Below are 17,574 nucleotides of genomic sequence, written 5' to 3' on the forward strand. Positions count from 1 at the left end.
TCGTTCGTCACGCCTGACAGAGGTAAGGGGATGAATGGAATGGGCGAACGCCCCGTTGACACAAGCCCTGCAGCTACACAGCAACCCTGTTTCACCCCTGACAAGCCACGCATGTCGAAAGCCTTATTGGCGCACATTTACGGCTGACGTAGCTTGCCCACCGCATCGATCCCTGAATACTGTCGTCTCCTTGACACGTCTCAGTGATCCTCCCTCCGGAGGAGATAGGACAGGAGCAAGATGCTCGCAGCTATCAAGCGAACGAGCAAGGCTCACCCAGAAAACAAGGAAAAATCGAAGGCGGCGTACAAAGATGCTTCAACCATGAAGGTGTGTGCATTAACCGATCGTTCCGTGGGGAAGACTCACCAGATTGTGGGCGACAAAGGGTTGAGATTTTTGCATGCGCTACATTGGTGCCTGCAGCTGCATGGGAAGGCATTTGATGAGCCGGTGAAAGGAAGCGCGCCGACATGAATCTTGTGACATTTATTTTCCGAATTCACTTTGCATAATCACAACATATATCCGAATGTAGTTCCCGAAGTGTACAGTGAGCGTCAGACATTTACTTACACTGGCATGTGAAAAAAAATTGAATTTACGAGGTGGTGATGACCGGAGCTACAATTTGGTGTTCGCGTATAGTAGAAAACTAACTATAATCTACGCATATAGCTGCATGCAAACAACCGTTTACCAAGTAATTTATTCTTTAATTTTTATTGTGTTCGTTTCAAACAAAGTAGAGATATTCAAGGAAACTGCAAAAGGTATGATAGATGAAACACGAATGACATAACGACGAAAATAAAAAGTACTTTACATAAGCTAAGTTACCGAATCTCGCTAGCGATATCATCAGAATTCGGCTAACTTTACGCCACCGGTGCCCATCTGTACCCACACATATAAATCAGCAAAATAGGAAAGCAGGAATGATAGAAGTCTTGCCTTAAGTAACCAAAGGTCACGCCAGGTACCCGTGAGTCCTAGTCAGATTACATATGACTTACCGGAGCGTATTCTTAAGAATAAAGTGCGCCATGCCGTCAGAAAGGCGACGAGGTGTGCTACCACGGAAACACTGTTTCTTGTTTCTTTTTTCTCGTGCGGCAGATATTGCACGATTCGGGCGTAGTATTCTTCTCAGCATCTGCCACTACGAAAATTGGGCTTTCCGCTCCTAAAATAACAGACGTACACGTTTGATTTATTGTCATTTCCATATATAGTAACCTAATTCTCGTATACATTGGCTCTTAAGCTATTTTAAACATGCTGACAAATGCACAGTCCGCAATTGAATATGACCCTTAAAAGCCACGTGAAATTTCTGAAGCGATGCCGAACGAGGAGCAACATGGCGGAGCGGGTAAGATAGGGACAGCTAGAAAGGCGAAAAAAAAATTGCAAACGATCTTACCTACTAGCGCACATTTTCAGCGGCAGACTCCACCTAGCTTTCCTTTTTTTTCTTGTTTTTCTGTAATCTACCTCTCTTTCTCATTGTGCGGATTTTTCTTTATCTTTCTATCTACCGTTAGCCCTTACCCAGGGCAGGGTAGCAAATTGGATATCTATCTTCCGGTTAAGCTCCCTGCCTTTCGTATCTCAATATATATATCTCTCTCCCTACACCCAGCTGCCAGAAAGCATCTCAGAGGAAAATGCTCCTTCTGTTACGAAGAAAGTGGTGCTTAAAACCCACCTTCATATCACTGTGGTCGCAACCTTATGGCTTCAGCAAACGGTACTCACTATTTACTTCCATTTGCTATAACATTAATTGACGGTAATTTTCTCATTTAACGTTTTGTTATGAGAGAAACACTTCAACATATTTTTGCTGGCATGTAAACATTGTCCTGTATCATATAATATTTATTGTTACTTCCTACAAGTTGTAAACAAAGCCAATATTAGTTTCTATCTATGTAGGCTTTCTTTATTTTCTGTGATAAATTAAGCTGGCAGAAACACATAATTGCAATGATGTGAAATTCACAGTTTTTCTTGAGTGCTTTGCTGAACGCTGCCGTAATATTAGCTGATCAACAAATAAAGAAGCAGCAGTTTCATCCGAAATGCGAAGAACCGTTTGCGATATCAAATTAGTAGATAGCTGTACGAAGCGAGGATAGTCGTCTTATCGGCCGTATTAACTTGTAAGCATTCGCTTACTATCTAAATTAACAATGATATAACGTTTAATTGCGACTGAAGTAGGACGTAGAAACAAACAGACATACAAAGACAGCGTGGTCTCTGTGTGTCATTTCTACCTCCTCGTTCAATCGCGCTTGCCCATTCTATCATGTATTCTAAGCAACAAGCCCACCAACGTGTCTTAACAAAATGAACAAGCACGGTGGCGCGTGCGCACAAGAAAGCATGGACACAACTCGTTCGATGAACGCGGAAATTCGCTGTCAAATGCTGGAGTGAGGAATCGCGGCAGCAGCAGCGATCGAATTGACATTCGTGCGTCTCTAGCTTCAGCGCCAACGAACCGTTTAAATCAAAGCGCATACGAAGCTACCGGCACTAAGCGCACTCTTCAACCGTCGCAGATCGCTTTGAAGATGAGGTCCGCGTAGGCACGCACTTTAGCCCCTTAGCGCACGTCGCAGATCACTTTCAAGATACGGCGGACGCACGGCTGTGCCTTAAGCAGCGGCCGTCTACGGCCCCGGAGGAGAACGCCCCCTCCCACGCCCCTCCCTCGCCTCACCCCTGAGCCTGGCGTGTGACAGAAGGCTCGCTTCCAGCCCACCTTTCTCACTCACGCACTCGAGATCGAGCAGCGTTCATCGGTTCACACCCGCATGCTTCCACTCGCACATACAACATACGGCGAGTGGTGATGATTTTATAGCCCTTGGACTTTATACGGAACCTCACGCCAACGCCGATGGCAGAAATGCGGCTTTAGTGTCCATATAATCGTTATTAAAATAAAACGAACTGACCACCAGAAAACATGTATTGCATTATTCGAACACACGTTATAGATTTGTGCTCGGATATGGACAGTAACTATCGCTTTTATTTCATTTATTTTTTAAATTTCCTTGAACGTAGTTACATTGTACTCAAGCTATGTCGCCTCTTGGATTGCTAAAGCGAAGTTCATGGTGGCAAACTTCAGCAATTTCGCGCTGCGGCTGCTGCTTTTACAGCTGCTGCTCGTGACCACAGGTCGCTTGGTAAAAACCTGATGCGCCAGCCTATTCTGTAGCACATAATTTTAACCAATAACGTAGCGGCAGTGAGAGCGTATTGTAGCGTCAGAATGGTATGATGTTGCGTACACAACCAACTGCAGCTACTAAAATATTCTGCTCTCAGGCATGACGCCTTTCGAAATATACAGAGAGGACTCTTACAAATAATTATAGCACACGCGCCGCGATGTACGAGCGAGGATAGCGCTAAGATTGAAGATCACAATGCAAATTCAATTCCAAGTTCTGTAATCACATACAGATCATTGGCTGCTTCCTTGAGTGGTAGTCGCGAGTTTTCGTGTTGGTACTTGCTGCTGCATTTTGCGCGAGGTTATGCCTAGGAGTAGGCGCCGCTTATACGCACTTACGAGCGATATAGGCCCACCATTTTGTCAGAAGCTGAAGCTAAGCAAGATTATAGTACCAGGATCTCGCTACGCTGACACGACGACTTCGCTGCAGCCGAATTCCGAACACTCATTATGCGATGAGGGTAGCTATATGGACTTGTACGGTGTTGCATCTACTCACAACTACTAACAGCTACATAGGGCTTCCTGTTGTCGAACCTTACTGAACACGCCCACGTCAGAGGTGGATGCGCCTTTTTTGAAGAAGAAAACCTTCTCAGGCGTCGTACTGTTGCACGGTGAATTCACGTCGCGGTCGTCTACGTTGATGACCTGAAGCACGTACAGCCCGAAGGAAGAACACGGTCATTCTTTACCTTTCAGCGGAGGTTCACCTTTTGCATTACTGCCTTCAAACTTCAAAGTGCTCACGGAGACATTTCTCGGCAAATTGTTTTCCGATTTGCCAAGCAACTAGTTGTATAGTTTTCACCACCTTTAAAAAAAACAATATGTGTTCCGCATATATACATTGGTAATCTGTTGGGCATTCATGGAGCCCGTGTTAGTATTCGTAATAGCAGTGTATTGTCCCGATAGTGGTCACAAGACTTTTCAGTCAATAAAGGAATGGTATGATGTTGTTGCAAATTAGCTCTGCGGAATCCGTTAAGGCGGAGGAAGAGCTATGAAAGAGAAAATTGTTTTCCACTACAATATAGCACACATATACAAGGGATCAAACTTTGCAGCTTCGTGCTACATTCGGGTGGACGACATATTTTTCCTTTCAAGGGCATCAGGAATATGCCGTACATAGAACATGTACATAGCACGTACATAGTGGTAACCAAAGCCATTGATATAAAGAAAGCTTCTTGTGACGGTTTAATGTCACGCAAATAGTGAGATAACATCTAATTGAAAATAAATTGCGGTAAAAATTTCCATAAATTAACCTTTAGATGTCCTTGTCTTGTTTCGAGCTCCGGAAATTACGCAGATATACGTTTGGCAAGAATAAACAGACACAGTGGACACTTTCTTCAAAATGGTCAACTCCGATAATGTCAGTGAATTTGGTAATGAGAATGTTTAATGTGGTCCAAAACACACTCAATGTTTTACATGTTTAAACTGATGGTTGCAGTGCATATGTTTAGAAAGATAGGATCTTTTTCTCAGCATCATAAGCTCAAGACGGCGAATTATACTCCAGCTGAAACTTAATGGACAAGCTGTGTTCCGTGTAACTGCGGCTGCCGTCTATATATCTGACTGCTTCAAACACGTGCGCGGGGCAGTGACGAACAAAACACTCCTGGTGTTCGCATAAGAACCTTGTGCGCATGGAACGCTTGCATTTCCAAAGGTTCATGGCGGCTGCCTTCAACATTCGTTTAAAAGGAAGCGCTATGGGAGCCATACGTGCAAACAAAGCAACTTATGTGACTGGGTCATGTAAGAATCGTTATTGCTATGGGAAACTTTAATTTACCTGATATTGACTAGAATACCACATCACACTCTGCACTCAACAAATGCGCTCACTCATTTGATGCTAAACTTTGGGCTTCACCAAGTTGTAGCCTATGCTACGCGACCACAAGGAACAAGCGATAACATCCAGGACAATATTTTTTAGTGACGGCTTCCACGTAAATCAACTGAACTCAGATCACAAATTGTCTCTCAGATTACAACATAAGTACCAGCTGCGCCACGGAAGCACTGCACTGTAAACACAAATGAGCCCATATGGGCGTTTTAACAGTTGATATGCCATTTTCCCCCCTAGCTTAAAATGAGTACTCCCACGAGAAGAAGTAAAATAAGCTAGAACCATTATTGTACCCCCGACCCCATTTGATGGGGCATTGCGGTTGTAAAATGGGGGTTTTCAAGGAATAACGGTGGCGTAGGGGAAATTGAGACGAGCCAAACAGAGAAAAGAATAACTCAGCCATGACCAACAAGGCAGTCAGCCGCAGCGACTATTTCAGTAGGATTATTTCTGCAGTCAGATTCGAAATATCCCGCGCAATGTGTGTCGGCGCTGTTTTTCTGTTCGGAGTAGCCGCGCCTTGGTGCTGCAGAGGACGCCGAAGTCGGAACTACGCGCGGAGGAACACCAGCCTTCGGAGCGCGCGCGCGTGCGTTGAAAGCTGCGATCGAGCAGCCATTTGCCAGCGACGGCACATTCTTCTACCGTGGTTGATGTTTCTCACTGCTTTGAACCCCCAAGACTCCACGGTAAGTGACTTTGAACGATTATTACATGTTCTATGAGTGTGCATGTGTTCTAAGTGAGGAGACGCGCTGATATGACTTATTGAAGGTCTCGGTACAACATGGCGCGACATTTGGCAGTCCAGAACCATTTTGCACGATCACTGTGTTTCTTCGAGCTTTGTCGTAATCGAATCGACTTGAGTGCTCAGAGTCAAGCGAGTGTACTTAAAAATTAGGATTTTATATAATGAGGGACTTTGCCGCGTCTTTAATTGGGCGGATGTGAGCATTCGACATGATCCCCGAAGCGCAAGCCACTACCATAATAGTTACGCGCAGTGCGAGGTGAGCTAAGCTTCGCCGCCTAACCGCGGCCTGAAAATGTGGCGGCTCGTTAAGGGTTTACTGCGGTGCGCGTGTGTGAGTGTTTGTACAGCGATCATTTGAGCGAGAACCGGCGGCGCTTCTTTGTGCGCGGTATCTGCTAGCTGGCGCGTACGTGGCGCCAATCCCCTAGCTCGTGCGATTGTGTGCAGTAGGTCGCCCACTTAGCGCGCATTGTGCAGATTTGCCAGTACGCTCCTTTCTATCGTCTGTGTCTCTTCGCACCCACGTCGTTGATTGTGCAGGCAGTGCGCGACTGCGGCACGTAGCATGTAGAGCCTGCGCCCGTCGACTTTGATCTACGGGCGTGAAATGTCGGCGGCGCGTTTGTGGTATTAAAAGCGTGTGGTGAGCTTCCAACGGCACTACGGGTGAACGCCGCATGAGCTGCCGGTCAGAGTATAAGAACCTCTTTATTGTTAGCGTACTGCTTGGCGGTAACAGGTGTCCTGCTTGGGTTCAGATTACTGGATACGCCGTCACTTGAACCTCGGCGGCCGGAGCAGGTGAGTACCAGTGGCGGCGGCACCTCGGCGGGCAGAAAACGGTGCCCGTGCCGTGACGAGATATATCAATTTACGCGATAGCATTGCCGGTGATAGGTCATACGGGCGCGTCGCTCCATGCCTGTGTTCTTTGCTGAGGCCGCCACTACGCCTGCGGTGCACTTACTACGCTATATCTATATAGTCGATGCTTGTGCAATGTTGTTATTCAACAGCTGGCGCTGTGCTCTGGATACTTGAACTTGTTTAATGTTTAATTACTTTGCTGCTGTGCCACTGCGTATTGGGTACAGATATTTAGTATTGAATTCTAGGTGCCAAATTCACACAAAGAAGTTGAGCCTTTCCACTCAGGATCATATCACACATCACAGCGTCATCCTATATTGCACGAGTATTAATAACAAAATTTCTGTTGCTGGTGAAAAAAAAAGGCAGACCGATCCACCTGTAACCTGTATCTGTGAGAAAAATGTGCTTCAAGTCCGCCATTGTCTATAAAAAAAGGTACTACCTTGGTATTCAATGTCAGTAACACTCATAAGTTATGCATCCTTTTGTGTGAAATCATTTGTCTTAGAAGCCATTCATTGTAAGGGATCAGTAAACATCTCATAGCTTAAGTAGTGCATATGTGCATGAGTTGGGCAAAGGTATTGGTTTGTAAAGAGCAAAGCCATTAAGATATAAAATATTGGCAAGCTTAGTTTAACAATAAGCTGACGAATATACAAAACCTAATGTAGCAGCAGATGTTCTCCAAGATAAGCTTGTGACCAGCTTTTTTGTGTTCGGTGTGATCATTGTAGTGTCAAATTTTTCATTTTTATTTCAGGACTGCGGCTGCGGTCGTTTCATTGCCAACTGTGAGGATGAAGCAGCTTCATGGCCGGAGATCGGGTGCCTCCCATCAGTTTCCCTTTTCAGCAATAGAGGCCTTGGTATGCTCTTACCTAGAGTTTGCTTTTTTACCCTGTATGTTTTGAGCGCAATGGCTACTTTAGCGGCATTACTTAGAGTGATTGGTGTGACACCTGTTCCATAGGAGGTATGCAGGTTATCCCACGTAACTTTAGCAAACTTTTAAAAATATGAATATGCCACCTAGCTGCCCAGAACCTATGTAATGTTGTTTCCTGTCTCTTGGAAATACTTGGATTTGCTGCATTTTGCCTAATTACCTAATTAGTCTTAATCAATTAATTAACTTCTCAAATGTAATTAGATAAAAAGTCTCAATTATAAAATTGTAGAGCAACGTGAAAATTTCCCAGTACAGCTATCTGTGGCTCAATATGTGCTACATAATGTGTTTTTAGAGCATGAAAGAAGCCTGAGAATCTCGCAAAGTGCCTTGAGTATGTTTCTGTGTGACAGCGCCTGTGTTGTGTTCTTCCTTCAGTCCTCGTCTTTTGCGCTGTACTAACAGTCGACCTCGAGTGGCCATTCCCGTGGCAGTCTTGCATGTATTGAGTGCTTGCCCTGTATAGGCATGTGTGTTTCCAGTAAGAAAAAAATACTGAAGGAGCCCAACGTGATGTATTTCAGGACAAGTGTATGGTGTAAATTACTATGTGACAATAAAATAAACTGAAACAAGACTTCACAGTAGAGGTATGCAGGTGTGTGCATCAGCATAATGACGAAAACCTCATGCAAGTTTAGAAAAATATTCATTAAGTTAGTTTCTGTCATTCTTCTCTGTCACATTATTATTGCAAAAATGTGCTCTCTAGTATTGCGCGATTAAAAATACAGTTCAAGTACATCATTTGCTGGAACCTTGACATTCATAGCAACATAGAGAGGAATGGTTAAAAATTTGCTTTGCTTCTCTGACCTTCATTTTAGGTCCTTCTCATGTTTGCTAAGCTTCTTAAACTATCATAGACCCCTTCCAGGGTTTACAGGCAGCTTGAGCACATTGTGCCAGATTGTGGAGAAGCTGCAGAGGTCGCAGTGTGTATAGTGGTGTCCGGTAAATGCAAGTTTATTGCAAGATGCATTATGCTCAGTACCAATTATATTAAGTTATAATTTTAGCAAAAATCTGTTTTCCAGATATATATCAATGTGTCTCCAAAGAACTGCACTTTTTAAAAGAGTTGCTCATTCTCTGTCTACTGTTCGGTGTTGTTAAATGCATGTATGTTGGACAGCATAGTGCTTGGCCTTCAGCTGAAGGTAGTAGTGTAGGTAGTAGGTAGTAGTGTAGCAGTAGAGTGGTAGCAGTAGTAGCTTTATGCATGTGCATAAAGCTGCAGTAAGCCAAATGTGAAAAGATAAGGGCTGATACGATACAGCCACGTAGCAAAATTTACACAAGCAAACTGTTTGATGCATTCCCTAGGGAAGTAAGCAAAAATATAAGAATGTGCTTATATGATAAACAGTACTTATGTTTCAGGCGCATGGCCTTCTACCGCCATATTCCATAACAGTTCATTATTTAACTCTTTAAAACTACTTGCCCTGTTTATGTCTAACTGCTCTAAATTCGAAAATTTTCATTGATTGCACTATGAAGGTTTTGGCCGTGGCTTAAGTTACTGCCAGAATTAAATTTATAGTTGTGGCCGTCCTATGTGTGATAACAAAAAGCCATTTTGGAACCAGGTGACTGTTATGCAGTATGCTAAGTGTGCATATTAGAACAGCCACTTATATTTTCATTGTAACCATGTATAAAGTATGTATGTACACATCTCGAAGCCATAGACTGTGTACTCTTAATTGGAGGTGTTATTGTGTGGAGTAGGTTTTTTTGTAAGCATTGTCTAGAATTTGCACTACATTAAGGTGTAGTGAAGCCAAGCGAAAAATATTGACAAAATGGCTAAAGTACATTCTTAAGAGTATTAAGCGCACTTAGATGACTTTACAGCATGTAGTAAAACAAGAATGGGAACTGAAGTGCTTAATTTTTGTTCATTATTACCATATGGCACCAACATGCAATGAAGACAAAAGAGGAAGAGAAGTGAAGTGCACTAAAGGGCAACTCGCTCCTGATGGGAGCTGCATTCACATCTACATGATGCATGCAATCTTGGAGTTATAGCAGCAGCTAACCACCTGTTCACTTTGTTGCACATTTGTATTGTTTATGTACTAAGTCTGGCCCTGGAAGTGTTAAGCAGTGCCACTTGTGGCATTGGTGCTGCATGCAAGACATCCTTCTAACCACAGGTGTTATGTATTATGTAAACCTAAGTTCTTTGAAATTCATGTAACCCACAAAAGTTCCATTTGAAAGGATGTGCCATATTTGCCACCATTGCCATGAGTAGCATTGGCTGACAGTCACAGGGCGAGACGTTAACCTTGCTCAGCTATTATGCAAAACTATTTTACATACAAATGTGGTAATTAGTATACATGCCGAAAGCCTCACAGAATAAAATTTTTTATTCGCATCTTACAACGATTGTTATTTTGCTTTAACTCAGGAGGCCTTTCTACCTGCGTTGCATCCTGTGGCTGGACCACTCCAACGATCTCGGCGGAATCGTTGCACAGGTGTGTTCTTTTGTGATTCTCAGTACTGATATTTTCTAGTTTACGTTCAATGTAAATGCACAGATCAAATGAAAAACAGGTTAAAAGATGAGCTCACAGGCACTGTATCCAAATGTTTGTTAGGAAGGAAAATCTTTTTTACAAGTTGTCGTTATAGCAACACAAGAGAGTGTGCACATCACACCACCAGTACCTAGCAAGCAACAGCATTATACCGTAGAAGAAGCCAAAACATCAGGCGAAAACCTGTACTAAACTAGCAACTGTATTAAGACCTTTTCGAGGCTTAAACTATTTCTTGGGTTACTCTGTCTAATTGCTTGAACTGAACTGACGTGTCCTGCAAAACAGTTTGCATTCGCATTTGATACAATCTGCAGCAAAATATGAACAAAGGGCTGCAATACTCTTAAGGGCCTACTATTGAAGTTGCAACCAGTCTTCCCAGTGTACTGCAGCCTCAGGAACATGAAATGTGGTACACTGTACCACATGCACACACAACAAATTTTAATCCATGGGCATCTGTACACTGTGCTTGTGCAGGACTGCGCAACTGGCTGTTCCTTCGTGACTGAAACAGCTACGTACATCAAGACTGTATTGGGAAGCCACCATTTTTTTCAGTCAGTGTAACAGTCCATAAACATATGGATTTCCATGAGCATTTTGTCTGCCACACTTTTCTTTGTCGTTTTTTGTGCACTCCAGCTTTTATGGCTGCAAGACACTTCAGGCTGGCTGAAGAGACAGTGGTAGCCTAGTAGGTGGCCTCACAAAGTTGTTATTTTGATTTTTAAGAGCCGACTTGCTTTGGACAATGCTGAATAACACATCAAAAGGCACGCGATTATTGACAAGGTTAGAATGACTTTGAAAGAAGTTTAAGGCTTCTTTTTAACTCTGATCTGTCTGCTGAGACCAAATCATGTCAGCTTTTAATGAAGCAATGTTCAGGTTGGAAAGCTGAAAGGCTGTGTGGGTACTCAAACACCATCATTGCTTCATATAGCTGAAGTTGCTGTGACATCAAGGCAGAAGCAAATGACATGGCAAAGGAAAGGTTGGTCAACAAAGGACTCATTGGCAATTATGTAGGTTCAAGGGCTATTGCACTGAGTAAGAAAATGTGTTCCTGATACAGCGTGAACAGTGTTAATGCTGAAGAACAAACTGGCACCAGCTCCCCAGTCCTACACAAGCACGTGCATAGAAAGGGATGCCTATTGGCCTTGAGGGCCACCACTGGAGGGATCACCTGCTATCGCTATGACATAGAATGTGACATCAGATGACTATGACTATAGTTCACACCTTTGCTGCAGCTCGCTGGCTGGGCAATTGAAGCCTTGATTGTAAAGATGAAAAGTTTCAATCACAAGGTGGCAATTTAGTTGCCAACTCTTACAGCATGGTTCACTACTCAGTGCTGCAGTGCTGGACGAATTTGACCAAGCCTGGTGCGAGTTCTCATGAGTACCCATGTTCAAGCTGCCGCTAGATACTTAGTTGATGAAGTCACTGAAAATGAAATTTGGTCATCGAAAGAGTCATGAAAACGATGCACACAAGGCTTGTAGCGTGCTTACTTGGTATGACCTCAGTCAAGACACCCTGTGTAGAGATGCTAACAAAAGTGCAGCAGAAGTATGGATTGAGGAGACAAAAATATAAGCTGTTCAAGTTCCACATATAACAAACTGATAATAAATCGCCGTTCAGCAAGAACTCCGGCAAAAGGGGCAAGCCGCACACCCCACAACGAATGCTATAAAAACAGTACTGTTATTGCAGCAAAGTTGCCTATAGCTCTTTTGATAGCTTGATAGCTGGTAGCTACTTGATGGTAGCACTTGATAGCTGGTATCACACAATGTTTTCTATTCCACGGAAATATTCCAGCACGTGGGGGCCACAATTCTCCTAGAGGCCAATAGACACAGGTTGCCAGCAAGCATGGACTAAAGATTTTTCCGTTTGCATTGATGTAGTCTACCACATTTTGTTTTCTTGGGTGCACAGTCACACTGGGGTAACAATTTTCTGCCTGAATATTCATCGCAGGGAGCACTGCAGCCAGCTAAAGCGAGTTTTTTGTTCACACCTTGCCACAGATGCGACAAGATGTAGACTTGACCCATTTTTCTAGGCACATTTGTTGGGTTCAAGAAAGAACACAGAGTAGCTTAAAAACTTTATTCCTTCTAGATTTAAGGCGTGGGGCCAGGTATTAACCATTGTTTTAAGAATTTTACCAAACCGGGAAAGATTCTTTCTTGAAAGTCTTCTCATATCAGCTTGATACAGTCCCTGGCTTAGTATGGGTGCATGTGCTGTGGCTTTGTTTTAGTCTGTTTAAAAGGTCGTTTTTCTTTTGAGTGTTCCAGTCGCAAAGAAATCACAAATATATTTTGATTTCAGGAACCCTTGTGACATTACACAATTCCTTTACATGTTGCAACCAAGCTTATTTTTTAAACACATGCCTTTCTTTCAGCATGAAAAAAACATCTTAGATGAAACAAGGCAAAAATGGCTGCTTATGCATTTGTACGATATTCCAACTGAGAGGGGTGAAAAGTAATAAAATGTTCTACTTTCTTAATTTTTCTACCATGTGTACAACATTTCTTAATAGGCATGAAGCAAATTCACTTTTATCACTAGCCTATTACAGAAACAAAAAAGGACAAACTGAGCTTTTAAGGGGGCCCTCAGAAGGGCCCAGTCCGTGCGTCTTCTTTTCTAGCGCCATGGCTGTGAGCGCAGCTGAGCACATCTGCAGCCTGCACACCCTGTTCTAGAGGTGATCTGCTGCGTGTGGAAAGACTAGACGTGCTGATATGGCGTGGTATTATGTGCACAGTCTTCCCACGTGTTTAGTACACGGGGTTGCATAACCTGTAGTTTCAGAGATGCATTGAAGTTTGAGACAGACAAAGCATTCGCCTCCACTGCCAGCACTTTTCATGATAGTGTCGTTCCACTGTGTGTGGCAGTATCAAAGAGGACAGGGTGGATGCGAAAGCAAGGCTGGGTTTGCTTCATGCTACCTATGTGAAGGTATCGTTAACACACCGTGAAACCGTATCTTTGGTCGCTGACTCTCAAATTCAAAATTTTTTTCTCATTCAGATTTGTGTTTTCTGACTGCGGCCCTTTCCGTGGGAAAACAATCCATTTGCAAATGTACTTATTTGACTAAACGGTCGAATCTGAGTACAACAAACCAAATTGCTGATTTTAGTGCATTCGTTATGTTGGGGTTCCTTTGTATATGACTCCAGAAAAAGCCGACCATTGTCTGCTCACACTCCGCCGTGCCCGCCCATATAGGAATAAACTTAATTTTGGTTGGCCACGATGCTTATCGGTGTAGTAGCTGTCGTGTGTCCACCCATACACATTTTGTTGGCTTCCCGAAAACCTCAAAGAACAGCTGTATTTTGCTTATGTGCATTCACTAATCAAATAAGTACATGTTTGCTAGAATCCCCATAATATTGAGTCAGCTGGTCTGCTTGAAAATGTTCAAAATATGGCAGTTAGATTTGTAATAGGAAGTCATACTAAAAGGCTTTGTATTACTGAGAGTAAGGGTAAGCTGCAATGGCAGGATTTAAAAGACTGGGAAATCTCTTCAGTTAAAATTATTTCAAGCATATACTGTTCCAAACATGTAGAGATAGAGAAATTCATATCAGGCTATCATCATACCTCACAAGAAAGAGATTACACTAAAAAGGTTTATTAATTTCCTTTTACTTATAGGTGATGCCTCACATTGTTTTTTCCTTGGACCAAAGGGACTGCAAGGTTTTTCAGCCTGCAATTGTTTGCATAGTTTTCAAAGATAATTCCCTCCCTGCTTTGTGTGCTTGATTTGAATGTAAGTTACATTACACAGAATGTACACCCCCTGCAATGCCAGTACAGGCGAAGCAGGCACTAAATGAATAACCACGAAAGGATTTTGGAGCGAGCAAAAATGGCATGTGCAATAGATATGCGTAGATGTCCCGTTGGTGTTGCTGTCAAACAAGAAATTGGGATATCGAGGAACTGAGCAAAGTAACTACATGTGTGCTTGCCAAACTATAGCTGTCATTTACACCTTGATTGTGACTTAGCTACGAAAAGAAGTTTTTTTGTCTTGTTCTTTTTCTGTTAAAATGTACTTTTTCTTTGTCTACTTTCATTTGGGTTTTTGTAGCTATATTGTGCACATGTGACCAATAATTCCGTGTGGAAGTTAGTGGTTGTTGGTATTCCTCACTGCCTGTCGTTTGTTCAATGTGTGTACTAAAGTCAATAGAGCACCAACCAGTATAAACCAGTGTGTTGAATTTGTTTTCTTGTTTTAGTACAAATGATCTGACTGGTTATGTGCCCAAATAAACAATTAGATTATGAAAACAAAGTTCATCAGAACATGTCATGCATTTTACTTATAATTACCCTATTTCAACTGCAGAACCCACACATTAAGGCATGTAGATTTAAGTAGAACAAGTCTTTTTGCAATCCTTAGTTCTGAATAGGTGAGAGCAGTGCTAAGGACACAAAGTGAGTCCACATAGATAAATGGCATGGTGCACTGTGCACTGACTAATAATTGATGTGTTTTTGCAACAGACAAGCAAATAAATATCCAGTAATGCCTTGTCAAAGGCACGAAAGCACATAAAGAGGCAGGGGGTGGTCAGATACAAATGTGCCGTGGTTTCAGGTTTGTTAACAAGCATACCACTTTTCTGTAACTTCTGAGAACAGGTGCTGCGCTGACACATTATTCTTTTTTTTTCTTGTTGTTATTTTGTGGGATTTGATTAGTTTCTGGGTTAATGGTTGCTGCTTTCGCTAACATGTTGCACTTATGAAATTTGGGCTGTCATCTGCACTGTTTACAGTGTATGTACTCTTATGGTCACATTATAGTGGTGCTTAATCGTGAAGGCTCTCATTCAAATATAAGCTTGTCTGGTCTACATATGCTTTCCTTCATGCCAAAGGAATAAGATATACTATGTTTGTGTCAGAAGGAAAGAAACTGAGACTGGTGTCTATTATTGCACATAAATCTATGCTTAGTTGCGTTAACATTTTTGCATAATTTCAACAACTTATTTAGTGCATTTCTGTAACATTCACACTCTTTCTTATCCACTTAGGTGTAAGGAATAAAGGCAAAAAAGTAAAGCATTGCAGTGGATTTAACTTAATGCTCTTGATTCTTGTTACCTTCTTGATAGCTTTTCTATTTGGAAGAGCATATTTACAAAAGCATGTTTTGGCCAAATAGGCTGCTGTTTGGGAGGCTTTGCAAGCACCACTATAACGTGACAAAAGCAGTGTGTGGCCATTTGGTTATATAAATTCTGGTGTAATGACACCACAAAAAGTAAACAAAGATATGTACGCACATGACACAAGCACCGGATCTCACTTCAAGCTTTAAAATAAGGAAACAGGCAATATTTAATAACAGGTGGAGACATGATGTGATGATATCTGTTAAAAGAAATTCTTTATGCAGTGCAACTAATGGATCACTGATACATTCGTCATTCTTTTTAAATGTTGCAAGCCACAATTACCTTGCATGTTGTCAGGTCATAATACCTGGCTACAACGCAAGTTTTGTGGAACACAGGACCGCAGTCACATTCTTTGCAGTATTCAACATTGTGTGATGGAGGATTGTTTCACACGGATGACTCATACTCCCTCAATTTCCCTGATTTCGCATTAATAGAGCATCCCATCTGTCAAATGTAGGCACGGCCTTATGATGGCAGCAGACTACACAATGCTTGCGGCCTAGCTCACTAGATGCATATTGTGCTTCAACCACAACCAACCTTTTCCTTTTTTTGGCTTCTGCCTTTTATTACAGCACAAAACTCTCCTAACAAGGGCCTGAGAAAACAATGATTTGCGCAACTAAATTAGGCATGAATATGGAATATAATGAATGAGATGAAGTAAAAAAGTGGTTGCAGTTGTTTCGTATGCATTTGTAATTTTCATGGGTAATTGTGTAGCTGGTCTCTACGGGCAAAAATTTTTTTTCTGTATGAAACATGTGATGAGAGATTTGCTCTGATGAGAAAAAAAGACAAGCCAGGAAAACAAATTAATTTGTTGCGTGCAGCACAATTTGCAGGCGGTGCACTGTGCAACGGAGGTTATGTACAGTCAGCCATTCCCATCCAGTCATGCTTGCATTGCATACACACATTGTATTAATTTGAGATTGCGGCTAATGAAGTTTGTGTGGAATAACTCTCATTCGCACATAGTGATGCACTGCAAGATAGATTGGTTCGTTCCTGTGTTCATCAAAACTCGTAGCCAGAAATTATGAGCAGATGTACATAAGATAATTAAGCTTTGGCAGATTAGCACGAAAAGGACAAATGCATCAGTCATTCTCAGTTACATTGCACAAAGAATTTGTTTTTGAATTAATGACATCACTTCCTGTCACTATGTGTTGTATATGATGTCTGTTTTCTCGTTAAAGCGAGACTTGAGGTTAGGCACTTGTGTCCTGCATGTCTTTGTCTTCGTTTGCTTCTGTGGTGCCATTACACCAGAATAAGTCCATGACAGGAGCTGCCAGTCTATGCATTGGGCTCAGTACGCCTGGCGGCCTGAATGTGACGAGTGCGAAGTAGCGGTAAGAACTTCAGAAGGGTAGAATTTTGTGTCGGTGGTGCATATTACAGTATGGTGAAGCGCTATAGATGGAACAGTGTGAGGCGAGACAGATGGGAAAGTGCTACAGACAACTGTGAATGTTTACTGGAAAGTTTCGCTGCAGCGGGACAATGCATGCATTATCCTGGTGCAGCAAAATTTGCCAATGTTCATAGTTGTCAGTAGCACTTGCCCATCTACATTACACTTCACCGTACACTAGTAGCAGTAACAACAGCAACTAACTGACCCGAGCAATAATGAAAGCCCACAGAATTGCCAAATTGTAGGAGAAATGTTTCAGTGTAACACATGTTTTGTTAACTGACAAGCAAATGTCATACATGTCTGCGAACCGATGATCAGATGCATTTTTCATGCACATACATTATTTTGTACAACTGCTTCCTGCTTTGGTTTTTTATGGCTTTTAGGAAGCATTCCAAAGTACTTAACTGTTTGTCTGTTCTAAAATTGAATCTGTTCTCAGCCAGCACTATGTGGCATTACTGCATAAGCCCTTACTTCGTCAGTGTCCTTCGCACTGTTCCCAACTAAATATGAATAACCAAATAACCATGTTTCTAAATTTTCAGATTATGAAGAAAATACTCTTAATATGTATTTGATTAGAAAAATTTTCTCAATTTT

General features: G+C 42.2%; 1 protein-coding gene and 1 long non-coding RNA gene across 2 annotated transcripts in view; one reads left to right on the top strand and one right to left on the bottom strand.

Moving 5' to 3' along the window:
* The window catches only part of LOC126540908 (uncharacterized), a 314,198-nt gene that overhangs the window by 258,768 nt on the left and 37,856 nt on the right, over window positions 1-17,574 (bottom strand). The window lies entirely within an intron of this gene.
* Window positions 5,380-10,219, top strand: LOC126540086 (uncharacterized). The gene is made up of 3 exons (XR_007601468.3): window positions 5,380-5,833; window positions 7,538-7,643; window positions 10,152-10,219. It is a non-coding gene; the product is annotated as an uncharacterized lncRNA (long non-coding RNA).

The sequence above is a fragment of the Dermacentor andersoni genome, chromosome 2 (assembly GCF_023375885.2).
Source record: "Dermacentor andersoni chromosome 2, qqDerAnde1_hic_scaffold, whole genome shotgun sequence".
NCBI lineage: Eukaryota > Metazoa > Arthropoda > Arachnida > Ixodida > Ixodidae > Dermacentor > Dermacentor andersoni.